Genomic DNA, 22,787 nt, shown 5'->3' on the forward strand with positions numbered 1-22,787 from the left:
GATCTCGTCTGATCTCGGAAGCTAAGCAGGGTCGGGCCTGGTTAGTACTTGGATGGGAGACCGCCTGGGAATACCAGGTGCTGTAAGCCTTTTGTCCACTAGGGGGTGTGGCATTATTTCATCAGCAACACTGCCTTGTAGTAAGCATTTGATGCTGAATTGACTAAATGCAGCTTCTATGGGCTAGTCTCCCCTGCCCTTTTAATACGATCAAAGTTCCTTGTGTTGTCAGGGAGCAACTGCCTTTTATGCATAAGACAAATAAGAATATTGTTACTGAATGCAGCTTGTGTGTGCTCTGTGCTCCCTCGCCCTGTTCAAATGATCAAAGGAAATAATGCTGGTGAGGAGTGGAACTGGACTGGTGTCTGATGGCCCTGTGTTTTCCATGTTGGAATTACAACCCTTCTTTTATGGAGTAAATCAAAAGCACAAGAGAATCTGAGATGTTATCGATAATAAATCAATTGGTTTCATGCATTTGTCTGTGTGTGTGTGTGTGTCTGAATGTGATTGTATTTCGTCATATCGCAAACATTTGTGATATCAGATGGGTTAAGATATTAAAAAGTAATTGGTGATTTTTTCGACAGTGTTGCATGATGGGAATCTAGTGGTTCACTGATATAATCTAGTAAACAAAATAAACTACTTTTTCACTACTCTGTGTGCAAGTGCATTCCTAAACGGCATTTAACGCAGGTCGATGTGATATGATATTATCAGAACACAAAGTGGTTACCGTTAGCGGAAAATGTTGGCACTGGAGACACTTTTCCTCCACTAAGCAGAAGAGATACCGTGATCAAGAAGGTGGTTCACCCGGTGTGGGGCTCAGCCATTGCACTCTGGCTGTGCTGACCCCTTGCGAATTTTCCAAATGTGGGAATCCGATTGCAAAATTTATGGTAGTGCTCGTTTGAGCTTTACCCTGATGTCTTTGTTAATGATAAACTGTTGCTTGGCGGCAGGCTTAAGGATGACTTGAGTCAACTGACTGTGCTTATGGAGATCTTTGAAGTCAGTTGTGAAGGAGACTTTGTGGACCAATCGAAAGGTGGAAACATTTGTTTGTAGCAAAATATTGTTGGCATTTTGTCGAAACATTATGTTGCGAAATGCAGCATTGTATTTATGCCACGCTGGTACTTCAATCAGGAGATAGTTGAGAAGCCACTCTAACCCCCCCCCCGGTCATGATGTGTCATACGCGCCCCATGCGCTTCCAATATGAAATTGTCCATACATGCGTTCCTCCTTAGCACAGAACAATGCAATAGGTTTTCAACATCCAGAGCTTTTGTGTATTTATTGTGGCTAGTAGGATAGCTGCATGGGAAACTGTTGCTGATGATGTATTTGTCAGAAGTCATTGTATTTGTCCGTTTTTTCCCACAAGGCTGAAATATGTGCCCTCGCTTAGAAATGTTTGCAAGGTTTGTTTGTATTTCATCCAACTCTCTGTGCTAAAAAGTGATGGCTACAGTATATGTAATTTCTTCCACTTTTTGAGTGAGCCAAAGTTCAAGCTGCTTATCTAATTGGTGAGAATGCAATGTCTGTTTATCAGACTCACTTTGACTTTATATGGTGTGCCAAGAGATGTACCTTCGCTTACTGGCCATACCAGCCTGAATATGCCCGATCTCGTCTGATCTCGGAAGCTAAGCAGGGTCGGGCCTGGTTAGTACTTGGATGGGAGACCGCCTGGGAATACCAGGTGCTGTAAGCCTTTTGTCCACTAGGGGGTGTGGCATTATTTCATCAGCAACACTGCCTTGTAGTAAGCATTTGATGCTGAATTGACTAAATGCAGCTTCTATGGGCTAGTCTCCCCTGCCCTTTTAATACGATCAAAGTTCCTTGTGTTGTCAGGGAGCAACTGCCTTTTATGCATAAGACAAATAAGAATATTGTTACTGAATGCAGCTTGTGTGTGCTCTGTGCTCCCTCGCCCTGTTCAAATGATCAAAGGAAATAATGCTGGTGAGGAGTGGAACTGGACTGGTGTCTGATGGCCCTGTGTTTTCCATGTTGGAATTACAACCCTTCTTTTATGGAGTAAATCAAAAGCACAAGAGAATCTGAGATGTTATCGATAATAAATCAATTGGTTTCATGCATTTGTCTGTGTGTGTGTGTGTGTCTGAATGTGATTGTATTTCGTCATATCGCAAACATTTGTGATATCAGATGGGTTAAGATATTAAAAAGTAATTGGTGATTTTTTCGACAGTGTTGCATGATGGGAATCTAGTGGTTCACTGATATAATCTAGTAAACAAAATAAACTACTTTTTCACTACTCTGTGTGCAAGTGCATTCCTAAACGGCATTTAACGCAGGTCGATGTGATATGATATTATCAGAACACAAAGTGGTTACCGTTAGCGGAAAATGTTGGCACTGGAGACACTTTTCCTCCACTAAGCAGAAGAGATACCGTGATCAAGAAGGTGGTTCACCCGGTGTGGGGCTCAGCCATTGCACTCTGGCTGTGCTGACCCCTTGCGAATTTTCCAAATGTGGGAATCCGATTGCAAAATTTATGGTAGTGCTCGTTTGAGCTTTACCCTGATGTCTTTGTTAATGATAAACTGTTGCTTGGCGGCAGGCTTAAGGATGACTTGAGTCAACTGACTGTGCTTATGGAGATCTTTGAAGTCAGTTGTGAAGGAGACTTTGTGGACCAATCGAAAGGTGGAAACATTTGTTTGTAGCAAAATATTGTTGGCATTTTGTCGAAACATTATGTTGCGAAATGCAGCATTGTATTTATGCCACGCTGGTACTTCAATCAGGAGATAGTTGAGAAGCCACTCTAACCCCCCCCCCGGTCATGATGTGTCATACGCGCCCCATGCGCTTCCAATATGAAATTGTCCATACATGCGTTCCTCCTTAGCACAGAACAATGCAATAGGTTTTCAACATCCAGAGCTTTTGTGTATTTATTGTGGCTAGTAGGATAGCTGCATGGGAAACTGTTGCTGATGATGTATTTGTCAGAAGTCATTGTATTTGTCCGTTTTTTCCCACAAGGCTGAAATATGTGCCCTCGCTTAGAAATGTTTGCAAGGTTTGTTTGTATTTCATCCAACTATCTGTGCTAAAAAGTGATGGCTACAGTATATGTAATTTCTTCCACTTTTTGAGTGAGCCAAAGTTCAAGCTGCTTATCTAATTGGTGAGAATGCAATGTCTGTTTATCAGACTCACTTTGACTTTATATGGTGTGCCAAGAGATGTACCTTCGCTTACGGCCATACCAGCCTGAATATGCCCGATCTCGTCTGATCTCGGAAGCTAAGCAGGGTCGGGCCTGGTTAGTACTTGGATGGGAGACCGCCTGGGAATACCAGGTGCTGTAAGCCTTTTGTCCACTAGGGGGTGTGGCATTATTTCATCAGCAACACTGCCTTGTAGTAAGCATTTGATGCTGAATTGACTAAATGCAGCTTCTATGGGCTAGTCTCCCCTGCCCTTTTAATACGATCAAAGTTCCTTGTGTTGTCAGGGAGCAACTGCCTTTTATGCATAAGACAAATAAGAATATTGTTACTGAATGCAGCTTGTGTGTGCTCTGTGCTCCCTCGCCCTGTTCAAATGATCAAAGGAAATAATGCTGGTGAGGAGTGGAACTGGACTGGTGTCTGATGGCCCTGTGTTTTCCATGTTGGAATTACAACCCTTCTTTTATGGAGTAAATCAAAAGCACAAGAGAATCTGAGATGTTATCGATAATAAATCAATTGGTTTCATGCATTTGTCTGTGTGTGTGTGTGTGTCTGAATGTGATTGTATTTCGTCATATCGCAAACATTTGTGATATCAGATGGGTTAAGATATTAAAAAGTAATTGGTGATTTTTTCGACAGTGTTGCATGATGGGAATCTAGTGGTTCACTGATATAATCTAGTAAACAAAATAAACTACTTTTTCACTACTCTGTGTGCAAGTGCATTCCTAAACGGCATTTAACGCAGGTCGATGTGATATGATATTATCAGAACACAAAGTGGTTACCGTTAGCGGAAAATGTTGGCACTGGAGACACTTTTCCTCCACTAAGCAGAAGAGATACCGTGATCAAGAAGGTGGTTCACCCGGTGTGGGGCTCAGCCATTGCACTCTGGCTGTGCTGACCCCTTGCGAATTTTCCAAATGTGGGAATCCGATTGCAAAATTTATGGTAGTGCTCGTTTGAGCTTTACCCTGATGTCTTTGTTAATGATAAACTGTTGCTTGGCGGCAGGCTTAAGGATGACTTGAGTCAACTGACTGTGCTTATGGAGATCTTTGAAGTCAGTTGTGAAGGAGACTTTGTGGACCAATCGAAAGGTGGAAACATTTGTTTGTAGCAAAATATTGTTGGCATTTTGTCGAAACATTATGTTGCGAAATGCAGCATTGTATTTATGCCACGCTGGTACTTCAATCAGGAGATAGTTGAGAAGCCACTCTAACCCCCCCCCGGTCATGATGTGTCATACGCGCCCCATGCGCTTCCAATATGAAATTGTCCATACATGCGTTCCTCCTTAGCACAGAACAATGCAATAGGTTTTCAACATCCAGAGCTTTTGTGTATTTATTGTGGCTAGTAGGATAGCTGCATGGGAAACTGTTGCTGATGATGTATTTGTCAGAAGTCATTGTATTTGTCCGTTTTTTCCCACAAGGCTGAAATATGTGCCCTCGCTTAGAAATGTTTGCAAGGTTTGTTTGTATTTCATCCAACTATCTGTGCTAAAAAGTGATGGCTACAGTATATGTAATTTCTTCCACTTTTTGAGTGAGCCAAAGTTCAAGCTGCTTATCTAATTGGTGAGAATGCAATGTCTGTTTATCAGACTCACTTTGACTTTATATGGTGTGCCAAGAGATGTACCTTCGCTTACGGCCATACCAGCCTGAATATGCCCGATCTCGTCTGATCTCGGAAGCTAAGCAGGGTCGGGCCTGGTTAGTACTTGGATGGGAGACCGCCTGGGAATACCAGGTGCTGTAAGCCTTTTGTCCACTAGGGGGTGTGGCATTATTTCATCAGCAACACTGCCTTGTAGTAAGCATTTGATGCTGAATTGACTAAATGCAGCTTCTATGGGCTAGTCTCCCCTGCCCTTTTAATACGATCAAAGTTCCTTGTGTTGTCAGGGAGCAACTGCCTTTTATGCATAAGACAAATAAGAATATTGTTACTGAATGCAGCTTGTGTGTGCTCTGTGCTCCCTCGCCCTGTTCAAATGATCAAAGGAAATAATGCTGGTGAGGAGTGGAACTGGACTGGTGTCTGATGGCCCTGTGTTTTCCATGTTGGAATTACAACCCTTCTTTTATGGAGTAAATCAAAAGCACAAGAGAATCTGAGATGTTATCGATAATAAATCAATTGGTTTCATGCATTTGTCTGTGTGTGTGTGTGTGTCTGAATGTGATTGTATTTCGTCATATCGCAAACATTTGTGATATCAGATGGGTTAAGATATTAAAAAGTAATTGGTGATTTTTTCGACAGTGTTGCATGATGGGAATCTAGTGGTTCACTGATATAATCTAGTAAACAAAATAAACTACTTTTTCACTACTCTGTGTGCAAGTGCATTCCTAAACGGCATTTAACGCAGGTCGATGTGATATGATATTATCAGAACACAAAGTGGTTACCGTTAGCGGAAAATGTTGGCACTGGAGACACTTTTCCTCCACTAAGCAGAAGAGATACCGTGATCAAGAAGGTGGTTCACCCGGTGTGGGGCTCAGCCATTGCACTCTGGCTGTGCTGACCCCTTGCGAATTTTCCAAATGTGGGAATCCGATTGCAAAATTTATGGTAGTGCTCGTTTGAGCTTTACCCTGATGTCTTTGTTAATGATAAACTGTTGCTTGGCGGCAGGCTTAAGGATGACTTGAGTCAACTGACTGTGCTTATGGAGATCTTTGAAGTCAGTTGTGAAGGAGACTTTGTGGACCAATCGAAAGGTGGAAACATTTGTTTGTAGCAAAATATTGTTGGCATTTTGTCGAAACATTATGTTGCGAAATGCAGCATTGTATTTATGCCACGCTGGTACTTCAATCAGGAGATAGTTGAGAAGCCACTCTAACCCCCCCCCCGGTCATGATGTGTCATACGCGCCCCATGCGCTTCCAATATGAAATTGTCCATACATGCGTTCCTCCTTAGCACAGAACAATGCAATAGGTTTTCAACATCCAGAGCTTTTGTGTATTTATTGTGGCTAGTAGGATAGCTGCATGGGAAACTGTTGCTGATGATGTATTTGTCAGAAGTCATTGTATTTGTCCGTTTTTTCCCACAAGGCTGAAATATGTGCCCTCGCTTAGAAATGTTTGCAAGGTTTGTTTGTATTTCATCCAACTATCTGTGCTAAAAAGTGATGGCTACAGTATATGTAATTTCTTCCACTTTTTGAGTGAGCCAAAGTTCAAGCTGCTTATCTAATTGGTGAGAATGCAATGTCTGTTTATCAGACTCACTTTGACTTTATATGGTGTAGCCAAGAGATGTACCTTCGCTTACGGCCATACCAGCCTGAATATGCCCGATCTCGTCTGATCTCGGAAGCTAAGCAGGGTCGGGCCTGGTTAGTACTTGGATGGGAGACCGCCTGGGAATACCAGGTGCTGTAAGCCTTTTGTCCACTAGGGGGTGTGGCATTATTTCATCAGCAACACTGCCTTGTAGTAAGCATTTGATGCTGAATTGACTAAATGCAGCTTCTATGGGCTAGTCTCCCCTGCCCTTTTAATACGATCAAAGTTCCTTGTGTTGTCAGGGAGCAACTGCCTTTTATGCATAAGACAAATAAGAATATTGTTACTGAATGCAGCTTGTGTGTGCTCTGTGCTCCCTCGCCCTGTTCAAATGATCAAAGGAAATAATGCTGGTGAGGAGTGGAACTGGACTGGTGTCTGATGGCCCTGTGTTTTCCATGTTGGAATTACAACCCTTCTTTTATGGAGTAAATCAAAAGCACAAGAGAATCTGAGATGTTATCGATAATAAATCAATTGGTTTCATGCATTTGTCTGTGTGTGTGTGTGTGTGTCTGAATGTGATTGTATTTCGTCATATCGCAAACATTTGTGATATCAGATGGGTTAAGATATTAAAAAGTAATTGGTGATTTTTTCGACAGTGTTGCATGATGGGAATCTAGTGGTTCACTGATATAATCTAGTAAACAAAATAAACTACTTTTTCACTACTCTGTGTGCAAGTGCATTCCTAAACGGCATTTAACGCAGGTCGATGTGATATGATATTATCAGAACACAAAGTGGTTACCGTTAGCGGAAAATGTTGGCACTGGAGACACTTTTCCTCCACTAAGCAGAAGAGATACCGTGATCAAGAAGGTGGTTCACCCGGTGTGGGGCTCAGCCATTGCACTCTGGCTGTGCTGACCCCTTGCGAATTTTCCAAATGTGGGAATCCGATTGCAAAATTTATGGTAGTGCTCGTTTGAGCTTTACCCTGATGTCTTTGTTAATGATAAACTGTTGCTTGGCGGCAGGCTTAAGGATGACTTGAGTCAACTGACTGTGCTTATGGAGATCTTTGAAGTCAGTTGTGAAGGAGACTTTGTGGACCAATCGAAAGGTGGAAACATTTGTTTGTAGCAAAATATTGTTGGCATTTTGTCGAAACATTATGTTGCGAAATGCAGCATTGTATTTATGCCACGCTGGTACTTCAATCAGGAGATAGTTGAGAAGCCACTCTAACCCCCCCCCGGTCATGATGTGTCATACGCGCCCCATGCGCTTCCAATATGAAATTGTCCATACATGCGTTCCTCCTTAGCACAGAACAATGCAATAGGTTTTCAACATCCAGAGCTTTTGTGTATTTATTGTGGCTAGTAGGATAGCTGCATGGGAAACTGTTGCTGATGATGTATTTGTCAGAAGTCATTGTATTTGTCCGTTTTTTCCCACAAGGCTGAAATATGTGCCCTCGCTTAGAAATGTTTGCAAGGTTTGTTTGTATTTCATCCAACTATCTGTGCTAAAAAGTGATGGCTACAGTATATGTAATTTCTTCCACTTTTTGAGTGAGCCAAAGTTCAAGCTGCTTATCTAATTGGTGAGAATGCAATGTCTGTTTATCAGACTCACTTTGACTTTATATGGTGTACCAAGAGATGTACCTTCGCTTACGGCCATACCAGCCTGAATATGCCCGATCTCGTCTGATCTCGGAAGCTAAGCAGGGTCGGGCCTGGTTAGTACTTGGATGGGAGACCGCCTGGGAATACCAGGTGCTGTAAGCCTTTTGTCCACTAGGGGGTGTGGCATTATTTCATCAGCAACACTGCCTTGTAGTAAGCATTTGATGCTGAATTGACTAAATGCAGCTTCTATGGGCTAGTCTCCCCTGCCCTTTTAATACGATCAAAGTTCCTTGTGTTGTCAGGGAGCAACTGCCTTTTATGCATAAGACAAATAAGAATATTGTTACTGAATGCAGCTTGTGTGTGCTCTGTGCTCCCTCGCCCTGTTCAAATGATCAAAGGAAATAATGCTGGTGAGGAGTGGAACTGGACTGGTGTCTGATGGCCCTGTGTTTTCCATGTTGGAATTACAACCCTTCTTTTATGGAGTAAATCAAAAGCACAAGAGAATCTGAGATGTTATCGATAATAAATCAATTGGTTTCATGCATTTGTCTGTGTGTGTGTGTGTGTGTCTGAATGTGATTGTATTTCGTCATATCGCAAACATTTGTGATATCAGATGGGTTAAGATATTAAAAAGTAATTGGTGATTTTTTCGACAGTGTTGCATGATGGGAATCTAGTGGTTCACTGATATAATCTAGTAAACAAAATAAACTACTTTTTCACTACTCTGTGTGCAAGTGCATTCCTAAACGGCATTTAACGCAGGTCGATGTGATATGATATTATCAGAACACAAAGTGGTTACCGTTAGCGGAAAATGTTGGCACTGGAGACACTTTTCCTCCACTAAGCAGAAGAGATACCGTGATCAAGAAGGTGGTTCACCCGGTGTGGGGCTCAGCCATTGCACTCTGGCTGTGCTGACCCCTTGCGAATTTTCCAAATGTGGGAATCCGATTGCAAAATTTATGGTAGTGCTCGTTTGAGCTTTACCCTGATGTCTTTGTTAATGATAAACTGTTGCTTGGCGGCAGGCTTAAGGATGACTTGAGTCAACTGACTGTGCTTATGGAGATCTTTGAAGTCAGTTGTGAAGGAGACTTTGTGGACCAATCGAAAGGTGGAAACATTTGTTTGTAGCAAAATATTGTTGGCATTTTGTCGAAACATTATGTTGCGAAATGCAGCATTGTATTTATGCCACGCTGGTACTTCAATCAGGAGATAGTTGAGAAGCCACTCTAACCCCCCCCCGGTCATGATGTGTCATACGCGCCCCATGCGCTTCCAATATGAAATTGTCCATACATGCGTTCCTCCTTAGCACAGAACAATGCAATAGGTTTTCAACATCCAGAGCTTTTGTGTATTTATTGTGGCTAGTAGGATAGCTGCATGGGAAACTGTTGCTGATGATGTATTTGTCAGAAGTCATTGTATTTGTCCGTTTTTTCCCACAAGGCTGAAATATGTGCCCTCGCTTAGAAATGTTTGCAAGGTTTGTTTGTATTTCATCCAACTATCTGTGCTAAAAAGTGATGGCTACAGTATATGTAATTTCTTCCACTTTTTGAGTGAGCCAAAGTTCAAGCTGCTTATCTAATTGGTGAGAATGCAATGTCTGTTTATCAGACTCACTTTGACTTTATATGGTGTACCAAGAGATGTACCTTCGCTTACGGCCATACCAGCCTGAATATGCCCGATCTCGTCTGATCTCGGAAGCTAAGCAGGGTCGGGCCTGGTTAGTACTTGGATGGGAGACCGCCTGGGAATACCAGGTGCTGTAAGCCTTTTGTCCACTAGGGGGTGTGGCATTATTTCATCAGCAACACTGCCTTGTAGTAAGCATTTGATGCTGAATTGACTAAATGCAGCTTCTATGGGCTAGTCTCCCCTGCCCTTTTAATACGATCAAAGTTCCTTGTGTTGTCAGGGAGCAACTGCCTTTTATGCATAAGACAAATAAGAATATTGTTACTGAATGCAGCTTGTGTGTGCTCTGTGCTCCCTCGCCCTGTTCAAATGATCAAAGGAAATAATGCTGGTGAGGAGTGGAACTGGACTGGTGTCTGATGGCCCTGTGTTTTCCATGTTGGAATTACAACCCTTCTTTTATGGAGTAAATCAAAAGCACAAGAGAATCTGAGATGTTATCGATAATAAATCAATTGGTTTCATGCATTTGTCTGTGTGTGTGTGTGTGTCTGAATGTGATTGTATTTCGTCATATCGCAAACATTTGTGATATCAGATGGGTTAAGATATTAAAAAGTAATTGGTGATTTTTTCGACAGTGTTGCATGATGGGAATCTAGTGGTTCACTGATATAATCTAGTAAACAAAATAAACTACTTTTTCACTACTCTGTGTGCAAGTGCATTCCTAAACGGCATTTAACGCAGGTCGATGTGATATGATATTATCAGAACACAAAGTGGTTACCGTTAGCGGAAAATGTTGGCACTGGAGACACTTTTCCTCCACTAAGCAGAAGAGATACCGTGATCAAGAAGGTGGTTCACCCGGTGTGGGGCTCAGCCATTGCACTCTGGCTGTGCTGACCCCTTGCGAATTTTCCAAATGTGGGAATCCGATTGCAAAATTTATGGTAGTGCTCGTTTGAGCTTTACCCTGATGTCTTTGTTAATGATAAACTGTTGCTTGGCGGCAGGCTTAAGGATGACTTGAGTCAACTGACTGTGCTTATGGAGATCTTTGAAGTCAGTTGTGAAGGAGACTTTGTGGACCAATCGAAAGGTGGAAACATTTGTTTGTAGCAAAATATTGTTGGCATTTTGTCGAAACATTATGTTGCGAAATGCAGCATTGTATTTATGCCACGCTGGTACTTCAATCAGGAGATAGTTGAGAAGCCACTCTAACCCCCCCCCCGGTCATGATGTGTCATACGCGCCCCATGCGCTTCCAATATGAAATTGTCCATACATGCGTTCCTCCTTAGCACAGAACAATGCAATAGGTTTTCAACATCCAGAGCTTTTGTGTATTTATTGTGGCTAGTAGGATAGCTGCATGGGAAACTGTTGCTGATGATGTATTTGTCAGAAGTCATTGTATTTGTCCGTTTTTTCCCACAAGGCTGAAATATGTGCCCTCGCTTAGAAATGTTTGCAAGGTTTGTTTGTATTTCATCCAACTCTCTGTGCTAAAAAGTGATGGCTACAGTATATGTAATTTCTTCCACTTTTTGAGTGAGCCAAAGTTCAAGCTGCTTATCTAATTGGTGAGAATGCAATGTCTGTTTATCAGACTCACTTTGACTTTATATGGTGTGCCAAGAGATGTACCTTCGCTTACGGCCATACCAGCCTGAATATGCCCGATCTCGTCTGATCTCGGAAGCTAAGCAGGGTCGGGCCTGGTTAGTACTTGGATGGGAGACCGCCTGGGAATACCAGGTGCTGTAAGCCTTTTGTCCACTAGGGGGTGTGGCATTATTTCATCAGCAACACTGCCTTGTAGTAAGCATTTGATGCTGAATTGACTAAATGCAGCTTCTATGGGCTAGTCTCCCCTGCCCTTTTAATACGATCAAAGTTCCTTGTGTTGTCAGGGAGCAACTGCCTTTTATGCATAAGACAAATAAGAATATTGTTACTGAATGCAGCTTGTGTGTGCTCTGTGCTCCCTCGCCCTGTTCAAATGATCAAAGGAAATAATGCTGGTGAGGAGTGGAACTGGACTGGTGTCTGATGGCCCTGTGTTTTCCATGTTGGAATTACAACCCTTCTTTTATGGAGTAAATCAAAAGCACAAGAGAATCTGAGATGTTATCGATAATAAATCAATTGGTTTCATGCATTTGTCTGTGTGTGTGTGTGTGTCTGAATGTGATTGTATTTCGTCATATCGCAAACATTTGTGATATCAGATGGGTTAAGATATTAAAAAGTAATTGGTGATTTTTTCGACAGTGTTGCATGATGGGAATCTAGTGGTTCACTGATATAATCTAGTAAACAAAATAAACTACTTTTTCACTACTCTGTGTGCAAGTGCATTCCTAAACGGCATTTAACGCAGGTCGATGTGATATGATATTATCAGAACACAAAGTGGTTACCGTTAGCGGAAAATGTTGGCACTGGAGACACTTTTCCTCCACTAAGCAGAAGAGATACCGTGATCAAGAAGGTGGTTCACCCGGTGTGGGGCTCAGCCATTGCACTCTGGCTGTGCTGACCCCTTGTGAATTTTCCAAATGTGGGAATCCGATTGCAAAATTTATGGTAGTGCTCGTTTGAGCTTTACCCTGATGTCTTTGTTAATGATAAACTGTTGCTTGGCGGCAGGCTTAAGGATGACTTGAGTCAACTGACTGTGCTTATGGAGATCTTTGAAGTCAGTTGTGAAGGAGACTTTGTGGACCAATCGAAAGGTGGAAACATTTGTTTGTAGCAAAATATTGTTGGCATTTTGTCGAAACATTATGTTGCGAAATGCAGCATTGTATTTATGCCACGCTGGTACTTCAATCAGGAGATAGTTGAGAAGCCACTCTAACCCCCCCCCGGTCATGATGTGTCATACGCGCCCCATGCGCTTCCAATATGAAATTGTCCATACATGCGTTCCTCCTTAGCACAGAACAATGCAATAGGTTTTCAACATCCAGAGCTTTTGTGTATTTATTGTGGCTAGTAGGATAGCTGCATGGGAAACTGTTGCTGATGATGTATTTGTCAGAAGTCATTGTATTTGTCCGTTTTTTCCCACAAGGCTGAAATATGTGCCCTCGCTTAGAAATGTTTGCAAGGTTTGTTTGTATTTCATCCAACTCTCTGTGCTAAAAAGTGATGGCTACAGTATATGTAATTTCTTCCACTTTTTGAGTGAGCCAAAGTTCAAGCTGCTTATCTAATTGGTGAGAATGCAATGTCTGTTTATCAGACTCACTTTGACTTTATATGGTGTGCCAAGAGATGTACCTTCGCTTACGGCCATACCAGCCTGAATATGCCCGATCTCGTCTGATCTCGGAAGCTAAGCAGGGTCGGGCCTGGTTAGTACTTGGATGGGAGACCGCCTGGGAATACCAGGTGCTGTAAGCCTTTTGTCCACTAGGGGGTGTGGCATTATTTCATCAGCAACACTGCCTTGTAGTAAGCATTTGATGCTGAATTGACTAAATGCAGCTTCTATGGGCTAGTCTCCCCTGCCCTTTTAATACGATCAAAGTTCCTTGTGTTGTCAGGGAGCAACTGCCTTTTATGCATAAGACAAATAAGAATATTGTTACTGAATGCAGCTTGTGTGTGCTCTGTGCTCCCTCGCCCTGTTCAAATGATCAAAGGAAATAATGCTGGTGAGGAGTGGAACTGGACTGGTGTCTGATGGCCCTGTGTTTTCCATGTTGGAATTACAACCCTTCTTTTATGGAGTAAATCAAAAGCACAAGAGAATCTGAGATGTTATCGATAATAAATCAATTGGTTTCATGCATTTGTCTGTGTGTGTGTGTGTGTCTGAATGTGATTGTATTTCGTCATATCGCAAACATTTGTGATATCAGATGGGTTAAGATATTAAAAAGTAATTGGTGATTTTTTCGACAGTGTTGCATGATGGGAATCTAGTGGTTCACTGATATAATCTAGTAAACAAAATAAACTACTTTTTCACTACTCTGTGTGCAAGTGCATTCCTAAACGGCATTTAACGCAGGTCGATGTGATATGATATTATCAGAACACAAAGTGGTTACCGTTAGCGGAAAATGTTGGCACTGGAGACACTTTTCCTCCACTAAGCAGAAGAGATACCGTGATCAAGAAGGTGGTTCACCCGGTGTGGGGCTCAGCCATTGCACTCTGGCTGTGCTGACCCCTTGCGAATTTTCCAAATGTGGGAATCCGATTGCAAAATTTATGGTAGTGCTCGTTTGAGCTTTACCCTGATGTCTTTGTTAATGATAAACTGTTGCTTGGCGGCAGGCTTAAGGATGACTTGAGTCAACTGACTGTGCTTATGGAGATCTTTGAAGTCAGTTGTGAAGGAGACTTTGTGGACCAATCGAAAGGTGGAAACATTTGTTTGTAGCAAAATATTGTTGGCATTTTGTCGAAACATTATGTTGCGAAATGCAGCATTGTATTTATGCCACGCTGGTACTTCAATCAGGAGATAGTTGAGAAGCCACTCTAACCCCCCCCCCGGTCATGATGTGTCATACGCGCCCCATGCGCTTCCAATATGAAATTGTCCATACATGCGTTCCTCCTTAGCACAGAACAATGCAATAGGTTTTCAACATCCAGAGCTTTTGTGTATTTATTGTGGCTAGTAGGATAGCTGCATGGGAAACTGTTGCTGATGATGTATTTGTCAGAAGTCATTGTATTTGTCCGTTTTTTCCCACAAGGCTGAAATATGTGCCCTCGCTTAGAAATGTTTGCAAGGTTTGTTTGTATTTCATCCAACTCTCTGTGCTAAAAAGTGATGGCTACAGTATATGTAATTTCTTCCACTTTTTGAGTGAGCCAAAGTTCAAGCTGCTTATCTAATTGGTGAGAATGCAATGTCTGTTTATCAGACTCACTTTGACTTTATATGGTGTGCCAAGAGATGTACCTTCGCTTACGGCCATACCAGCCTGAATACGCCCCTTTTTGGAAGTTTCAGGAAGTGAGTGAGCAGCAGGTGTTGGATTGTTTGTGAATTGTTTGTAGAGAGAAAATCGTTTTTGGTTTTGCTGGTTTATATACTTTAAGTTTGGAAGTTTGTGTGGGGAGTGTAGCTTATTTTCTTTGTAAATATTTGCGTTTTTATCCCCCAACGGCGTGAGCTGTTTGGGGGATTCTAAGTAAAATAATTGGACGGATACAATGGCTTCGACATCAAAAATAACAACAACAATGAGAATGGACAACGGAGAAAAAAGAGCGTCGAATGAAGAGTTGAGGAGAAGAAAATATGAGAAAGAATTGACGGTGAACGTGGAAGTTATTGGAGAAGAAAAAATAACAACGATGGAATTGCTGAGAGGAATAAAAGAAGTATGTGGAATGATATTGGGATGTAGAATGAAGGACAGAAATAAGTACGAAATAACCATGTCACACGCGAAAGGAAAAGAAAGACTACTAGACGGGCTAAAAATAAAGAGCTGCCAAATAATGGCGAAAGAACTGGGAAATGATGAACTTGTGGTGTCCTTTTTGAACATGCCGGCATATATTACGGATGAGGAAATACATGACAAATTACAAGGATGGAATGTGAACGCAACAACACCAATCAAGAGGAGGATGTGGCCAGGAACGGACATTGTGGACGGGACGAGATTTTGTAAGGTGAAGTTTACGGACAGTGTGCAATCATTACCTTACTCAACCAAATTCAACACTGTAGAAGGATTTGAATATTTCCGAGTGATCCACGATAACCAAGTGAAGGTATGTAGACTATGTATTCAACCGGGACACATACTCAAAGAATGTCCAGAATTTGTATGTCATAAATGTGGTGAACAAGGACATTATGCCAGAGAATGTTCGAACATCGGTGATATGTGTAGAAGGTGTGACAGACCTAAGGACAGATGTAAATGTAAGAAGGAAAAGGATGTCTTATTTCTGCAAACACTGGACCTCATTACTGAAGAAGAGGTTGAGAGGAGTGAGACTATGGAGGGGGAGGAAGAGAGTGATATGGAAAGTGTGTCGCAGGTGATTCCAGAGACAGCTATAGATATGCTTGGAGAGTATGTAATGCCTTCTGGCAGTACTCGAGACGCAGTCTTGGTCTCTGCTGCTGACAAGGTGGAGCAGCAGCACATGATTGGTGAATTGGATACACAGGTAGAGATGGTGCAGGGTGCTTCTCAGGTGCCTGAACCAGCTTTAAACCTGTGTGAAAATGAAACCAAGGAGAGGGCTGGGTCCACTGGAGTTGATGGCACTGTTAAAGAATGTTTTACAAAAGGCTTGGATGTTGCTCCCCTTACAAGTACAAGTCAGGAGTCAGACGAAGAAATAGATATTGAGGATTTTCAGCGGTTTGCTAGAAATAAGAGAGCATTAGTGAAAGCTAAGGAGGTGACGGGATCTGGAAAAAAGAAAAAGTCTATTTTGAAATGACATGTTTGTTTTTGGCTATATTTCTGCATATATTAACAATGATTAGAGTTGCATCACTAAATGGCAACAGTTTAAGAAATATGAACAAATTGGAGCAGGTTTTGGTGTCTGTTGAAACGGACATGTGGTGTTTTCAAGAGACTAATTGGACGGACGCCAAAATGCTGGAAATTAAGAGCAAATGGTCTGAGCTCATTTTTTGTAGTCACGGAAGTGATAAAACATGTGGAGTGGCTATTTTGGTAAAAAATGATGTGGTTAAAAATGTCAAGCAGGTATATGCAGATAATCAGGGAAGAATTATTGTTATTGAGTTTGAAGTGCAAAATGTCATTTTTCGTCTAATTAATGTTTATGCTTCGAATATTGAAGCGGAAAGGAGAGATATGTTTAATAACCTAAGAACACTGTGTTCAGAGAACTGTATACTAGTAGGAGATTTTAACGTGAAGTGTACTAGAATGGATGTCTCGAGATGTGATAGTTTCAGACATGATTCGTCTAGAAATGCTTTACGGGAATTAATGAATAAGGAAAATCTTGTAGATATATGGAGGGCTGAAAATGTAAATAGAAGAGAGTTTTCGAGAAGGCAGGTGGTGTTAAATGAACTAAAACAAAGTAGAATTGATTTATGTTTAGCAAAGGTAGATGTGGTACAGCAGGTTCAGAAGATGACATATAATTTTACAGCATACAGTGATCATGCAGTAATGTCATTTCAGATAGGTTTTGCTGTGGAGATGAGGGGGGGAGGTGTCTGGTGTTTAAATGCCAGTCTGTTAAAGGAAGAAAGTTATATAAAGGAAATTGTTGAATGTATCGAGGATGAAATGTCTAATGTACTGTTAAAAGAGAATGTGTGTTTATGGTGGGAGGAAGTGAAAGTTAAAGTAAAAAACAGGAGTATTAGGTACTCTAAAAATCGTAACCGTTTAGATAAGCAGAAAGAAAAAATGCTTAGAAATAGGATGTTACATGAACTTGAAAAGGCTGATGCTGATCCAGACTATGATGTTGTGAACTATTTGAAAATCCATGCAGAGCTAGGGTTTTATGAAAAAAAGAAATGTTTAGGGGCTATTGTTAGGAGTAAGGCACAGTACGCCTTGGAGGGAGAGAAATGTACTTCCTTTTTTCTGGGGCTTGAAAAACGAAAGAAATTTAAGAGTTATATTGTAGAATTAGAAAATGAAAAAGGTGTAAAGGTAAATGATTTTGTTGACATCTTAGATTCAGTTGAATCCTTTTACAGAAATCTTTATAAAAAGAATGATGTGGACAAAGTGTGTGTTGCAAAAGTGTTGGAGAAAATCAGTGCCAAAGTATCTCAGGCAGATAGAATGATGTGTGATGAAGATATTTCAATTGTGGAAATCAAGAAAGCAATTGAGAACACTCAAGGAAATAAAAGTCCAGGTTTGGATGGTTTAACAAATGAATTCTATAAAGCTTTTGTGGATATTTTGGCACCCATTTTATTGAAGGTTTTTCAGTATATGGAAGAGAATAAGGAAATCCCTGAGTCTATGTCAATTGGTATGTTAACCATCTTGTTTAAAAATAGAGGCAGTAGGTTAAAGTTAGAAAATTATAGGCCTATTAGTCTTCTGAATTCAGATTATAAAATACTGACTAAAGTTTTGGCTAATAGGATGAAAATGGTGATTGGAAGTATTATTACATCAACACAAGCCTACGGAATACCCGGAAGAGATGTTGCCGATGTAATTTGTACAATTAGAGATGTTGTTAATCAAATGAAAAATGAAGGTGGTATAGTTTTAAGTTTAGATTTTAAGAAAGCTTTTGATAAAGTGGAACATAGTTTTCTACTACAGACTTTGGAGAGGTTTGGTTTTGGGCCAAAATTTGTATCTTGGATTAACTTGTTGTATAGTGGAGCAAAAAGTTGTGTTAAATGTAACGGAGTGTTAACAGATACTTTCCCTATAGAGAGGTCAGTAAGGCAGGGTTGTCCTTTGTCAGCTCTGTTGTACAGTGTTTCTACGGAACCTTTAGCTGTTTTAATACTTGGAGACAAAGAGGTGAGGGGTGTTGGAATCCCAGGTGGTGGTGTCAGTGTTATACATCAGTACGCTGATGACACTACTTTTACTGTGAAGGATGTAGGTAGCATTGAAAGCATTATGAAAATCATAGATATCTATTGTAAGGCATCGGGGGCTGAAGTTAATATAGAGAAGACGGAAATTATGTTCTTTGGGGATATCAATGCAAATAAGTGTGAGATTCCATTTAAGGTAGCTAAGGATTTTATGAAGGTGCTGGGAGTACATATTGGTGTAGAGGAGAAAGAGGCAAGGGATATAACTTGGACAGGGATCCTCAATAAAATCAAGCAAACTTTGAATTTCTGGAAAAATAGAAAATTAAAGTTAAAAGGTAAAATAATTGTAGTAAATGCTTTGGTATCATCTAAACTTGTGTATGTTTTGGGAGTTCTAGACATGCCAGAGTGGGTTCTAAATGAATTGAATAATGTGGTGTCTAATTTTATATGGGATGGTAAAGGTGTTAGAATTGCGCAGAAAACATTGATAGCAGACTATGATGATGGAGGTTTAAAACTTGTAGATTTGGATGTTAAAAGAAAAGCTATTAGGATAAAAATAGTAAAGAAATATTTGTATGACAGCTTAGATTATGGCTGGAAACATTTTTTCAAAGTCTATTTAGATGAGAGTGGTGGATGTGAAGATAATGGTTTGTTGATGGGTCTTAAAAGGAAAATGTGTGAAAAGGTACCAGATTTTTATAAAGAAGTGTTAAATGCATGGGCAGAGTTGTTGCCTAATGTGTATTATGAGTGTGGGCATATTGACCTAATTATGAATCATCCTGTTTTTCTGAATGAGAAACTTAAGTACAAAGAAAAGGTGTTATATAGTGAAGTATTCATGAGTGCAGGTCTTAGACAAATAAAAGATTACACATATGAGGTAATTCCAGGTTTTTTTCCTGAGGAAGCTATTTTTGATACCATCCATGAATGGGATGTAGAGGTGGGTAGGGGAACAGTGAGAAATATGTATGAGAAGATAAAAGAAAGTATACCAAGTAAATGGGTGGATTTAATAAATAGTGAAGTTGTTAGGGAAGATTTATTTGTCTTTCCAAATTTGTTTATTGGTAACAGTAAGGAGAAGGCTCATTTATCTAGTATCCCAGTGAAAAGATTCTATAAAATAATGGTAGAGAAAAATGTGAAAAGGCCAGCTGCGGAGAAAGTTTGGAAAGGAATTTTTCCGACTTTGGACGTAAAAAAGATATGGAAAACTTTAAATGTAAAATATAATAGTATGGAATGTGAAAGTAACGATTTTAAAATAAGGCATAATCGTATATATACAAAAGTGGTTTTACATCAAATCAATAGGGAAATAAATAGAGAATGTGACTTATGTGGTGAGTCACCGGAAAATTTAATGCATTTGTTTGTGGAATGTAAGGAGTTAAAAGATTTATTTTGTAAAGTAAAGGGAATGATTCATAGAAACTGGGGGGGTGATATTTTGAAAAAATATGTGTGGGATGAATTGGTGTTATTTGGCGTGTCTGGTAAATGTGAGGGTGTTAATGTGGGTTTGTTGAATGTTGTTTTGAGTTTCTTGAGGTATGCTATTTTTTGTAGGAGGAATTATGCTTTTTTTGAGGGGAAGAAGGTAAGGGTGTGGGATATTTTTGTAGTATTGTTAAAGAAGCATATAGATATGTTTTATTGTTATGGAAAGGAATGTTTTGATGAAGCTTTTGTGGAGGGGAGTGGGTTGATTTCAAACGTGGATGGTGGAAGAATCACTTATAATTTTTGAAAGTATTGGTATGTTTATTAATTTATTGGTTTTCATAGTTGTTCGGGAGTTGATTTCAACATGCCTGTTTTGTGAGATTGGAATTTATGTTAGGCTTTTATTAGTTTTTGTTGTATTTTATTTATTTGAGTTCTTTGATTTGATAGGGGGTGAATTGTTCACCTGCCTATGTTAGTCTCGGTTTTTGTGTATTGTACATTTGATAAAATATTGTAATTGAAACTTTTTTATAATAAAAAAAAAAAAAGACTTTGTGGACCAATCGAAAGGTGGAAACATTTGTTTGTAGCAAAACATTGTTGGCATTTTGTCTAAACATTATGTTGCGAAATGCAGCATTGTATTTATGCCACGCTGGTACTTCAATCAAGAGATAGTTGAGAAGCCACTCTAACCCCCCCGGTCATGATGTGTCATACGCGCCCCATGCGCTTCCAATATGAAATTGTCCATACATGCGTTCCTCCTTAGCACAGAACAATGCAATAGGTTTTCAACATCCAGAGCTTTTGTGTATTTATTGTGGCTAGTAGGATAGCTGCATGGGAAACTTTTGCTGATGATGTATTTGTCAGAAGTCATTGTATTTGTCCGTTTTTTCCCACAAGGCTGAAATATGTGCCCTCGCTTTGAAATGTTAGCAAGGTTTGTTTGTATTTCATCCAACTATCTGTGCTAAAAAGTGATGGCTACAGTATATGTAATTTCTTCCACTTTTTGAGTGAGCCAAAGTTCAAGCTGCTTATCTAATTGGTGAGAATGCAATGTCTGTTTATCAGACTCACTTTGACTTTATATGGTGTACCAAGAGATGTACCTTCGCTTACGGCCATACCAGCCTGAATATGCCCGATCTCGTCTGATCTCGGAAGCTAAGCAGGGTCGGGCCTGGTTAGTACTTGGATGGGAGACCGCCTGGGAATACCAGGTGCTGTAAGCCTTTTGTCCACTAGGGGGTGTGGCATTATTTCATCAGCAACACTGCCTTGTAGTAAGCATTTGATGCTGAATTGACTAAATGCAGCTTCTATGGGCTAGTCTCCCCTGCCCTTTTAATACGATCAAAGTTCCTTGTGTTGTCAGGGAGCAACTGCCTTTTATTTATAAGACAAATAAGAATATTGTTACTGAATGCAGCTTGTGTGTGCTCTGTGCTCCCTCGCCCTGTTCAAATGATCAAAGGAAATAATGCTGGTGAGGAGTGGAACTGGACTGGTGTCTGATGGCCCTGTGTTTTCCATGTTGGAATTACAACCCTTCTTTTACGGAGTAAATCAAAAGCACAAGAGAATGTGAGATGTTATCGATAATAAATCAATTGGTTTCATGCATTTGTCTGTGTGTGTGTGTGTGTGTGTCTGAATGTGATTGTATTTCGTCATATCGCATACATTTGTGATATCAGACAGGTTAATTAAGATATTAAAAAGTCATTGGTGATTTTTTCTACAGTGTTGCATGATGGGAATCTAGTGGTTCACTGATATAATCTAGTAAACAAAATAAACAACTTTTTCACCACTCTGTCTGCAAGTGCATTCCTAAACGGCATTTCACGCAGGTCGAAGTGATGTGATATTATCAGAACACAAAGTGGTTACCGTTAGACGAAAATGTTGGCACTGGAGAGACTTGCCCTCCACCGATATGTATAAGTCATACTTACCTGGCAAGGGAGCTACCGTGATCAAGAAGGCGGTTCACCCAGGGCGAGGCTCAGCCATTGCACTCTGGCTGTGCTGACCCCTGCGAATTTCCCAAATGTGGAAATCTCGATTGCATAATTTATGGTAGTGGTCGTTTGCGCTTTACCCTGATATCTTTGTTAATGATAAACCGTTGCTTGGCGGCAGGCTTAAGGATGACTTGAGTCAACCGACTGTGCTTATGGAGATCTTTGAAGTCAGTTGTGAAAGAGACTTTGTGGACCAATCGAAAGGTGGAAACATTTGTTTGTAGCAAAACATTGTTGGCATTTTGTCGAAACATTATGTTGCGAAATGCAGCATTGTATTTATGCCACGCTGGTACTTCAATCAAGAGATAGTTGAGAAGCCACTCTAACCCCCCCCGGTCATGATGTGTCATACGCGCCCCATGCGCTTCCAATATGAAATTGTCCATACATGCGTTCCTCCTTAGCACAGAACAATGCAATAGGTTTTCAACATCCAGAGCTTTTGTGTATTTATTGTGGCTAGTAGGATAGCTGCATGGGAAACTGTTGCTGATGATGTATTTGTCAGAAGTCATTGTATTTGTCCGTTTTTTCCCACAAGGCTGAAATATGTGCCCTCGCTTTGAAATGTTAGCAAGGTTTGTTTGTATTTCATCCAACTATCTGTGCTAAAAAGTGATGGCTACAGTATATGTAATTTCTTCCACTTTTTGAGTGAGCCAAAGTTCAAGCTGCTTATCTAATTGGTGAGAATGCAATGTCTGTTTATCAGACTCACTTTGACTCTATATGGTGTACCAAGAGATTGTTCCTTCGCTTACGGCCATTACCTAGCCTGAATACAGCCCGATCTCGTCTGATCTCGGAAGCTAAGCAGGGTCGGGCCTGGTTAGTACTTGGATGGGAGACCTGCCTGGGAATACCAGGTGCTGTAAGCATTTTGTCCACTAGGGTGTGCTTGCATTATTTAATCAGCAACACTGCCTTGTAGTAAGCATTTGATGCTGAATTGACTAAAT

General features: G+C 40.6%; 9 non-coding genes and 12 pseudogenes across 9 annotated transcripts; all 21 read left to right on the forward strand.

The window, feature by feature from the left end:
* Window positions 1-89, forward strand: LOC120038791 (annotated as a pseudogene; the record flags this gene model as incomplete).
* A 691-nt stretch (window positions 90-780) lies between these two features.
* On the forward strand, window positions 781-927 carry LOC120038798 (annotated as a pseudogene).
* Window positions 928-1,612: 685 nt separating this feature from the next.
* Window positions 1,613-1,732, forward strand: LOC120038786. The gene has a single exon (XR_005475189.1). It is a non-coding gene; the product is annotated as a 5S ribosomal RNA (ribosomal RNA).
* Window positions 1,733-2,423: 691 nt separating this feature from the next.
* On the forward strand, window positions 2,424-2,570 carry LOC120038799 (annotated as a pseudogene).
* Window positions 2,571-3,255: 685 nt separating this feature from the next.
* Window positions 3,256-3,374, forward strand: LOC120038781. The gene has a single exon (XR_005475184.1). It is a non-coding gene; the product is annotated as a 5S ribosomal RNA (ribosomal RNA).
* A 691-nt stretch (window positions 3,375-4,065) lies between these two features.
* On the forward strand, window positions 4,066-4,212 carry LOC120038800 (annotated as a pseudogene).
* A 684-nt stretch (window positions 4,213-4,896) lies between these two features.
* On the forward strand, window positions 4,897-5,015 carry LOC120038792. Its single transcript, XR_005475192.1, has one exon. It is a non-coding gene; the product is annotated as a 5S ribosomal RNA (ribosomal RNA).
* Window positions 5,016-5,706: 691 nt separating this feature from the next.
* LOC120038801 lies at window positions 5,707-5,853 on the forward strand (annotated as a pseudogene).
* Window positions 5,854-6,539: 686 nt separating this feature from the next.
* On the forward strand, window positions 6,540-6,658 carry LOC120038802. Its single transcript, XR_005475197.1, has one exon. It is a non-coding gene; the product is annotated as a 5S ribosomal RNA (ribosomal RNA).
* A 693-nt stretch (window positions 6,659-7,351) lies between these two features.
* Window positions 7,352-7,498, forward strand: LOC120038803 (annotated as a pseudogene).
* A 684-nt stretch (window positions 7,499-8,182) lies between these two features.
* Window positions 8,183-8,301, forward strand: LOC120038810. Its single transcript, XR_005475198.1, has one exon. It is a non-coding gene; the product is annotated as a 5S ribosomal RNA (ribosomal RNA).
* A 693-nt stretch (window positions 8,302-8,994) lies between these two features.
* LOC120038804 lies at window positions 8,995-9,141 on the forward strand (annotated as a pseudogene).
* Window positions 9,142-9,825: 684 nt separating this feature from the next.
* Window positions 9,826-9,944, forward strand: LOC120038811. The gene has a single exon (XR_005475199.1). It is a non-coding gene; the product is annotated as a 5S ribosomal RNA (ribosomal RNA).
* Window positions 9,945-10,635: 691 nt separating this feature from the next.
* On the forward strand, window positions 10,636-10,782 carry LOC120038805 (annotated as a pseudogene).
* Window positions 10,783-11,467: 685 nt separating this feature from the next.
* On the forward strand, window positions 11,468-11,586 carry LOC120038782. Its single transcript, XR_005475185.1, has one exon. It is a non-coding gene; the product is annotated as a 5S ribosomal RNA (ribosomal RNA).
* A 691-nt stretch (window positions 11,587-12,277) lies between these two features.
* On the forward strand, window positions 12,278-12,424 carry LOC120038807 (annotated as a pseudogene).
* A 684-nt stretch (window positions 12,425-13,108) lies between these two features.
* On the forward strand, window positions 13,109-13,227 carry LOC120038783. Its single transcript, XR_005475186.1, has one exon. It is a non-coding gene; the product is annotated as a 5S ribosomal RNA (ribosomal RNA).
* Window positions 13,228-13,918: 691 nt separating this feature from the next.
* On the forward strand, window positions 13,919-14,065 carry LOC120038806 (annotated as a pseudogene).
* Window positions 14,066-20,911: 6,846 nt separating this feature from the next.
* On the forward strand, window positions 20,912-21,030 carry LOC120038784. Its single transcript, XR_005475187.1, has one exon. It is a non-coding gene; the product is annotated as a 5S ribosomal RNA (ribosomal RNA).
* Window positions 21,031-21,748: 718 nt separating this feature from the next.
* LOC120038797 lies at window positions 21,749-21,901 on the forward strand (annotated as a pseudogene).
* Window positions 21,902-22,583: 682 nt separating this feature from the next.
* LOC120038789 lies at window positions 22,584-22,706 on the forward strand (annotated as a pseudogene).
* Window positions 22,707-22,787: the final 81 nt, after the last annotated feature.

This window comes from Salvelinus namaycush, unplaced genomic scaffold (genome assembly GCF_016432855.1).
Source record: "Salvelinus namaycush isolate Seneca unplaced genomic scaffold, SaNama_1.0 Scaffold2394, whole genome shotgun sequence".
Taxonomy (NCBI): Eukaryota; Metazoa; Chordata; class Actinopteri; order Salmoniformes; family Salmonidae; genus Salvelinus; species Salvelinus namaycush.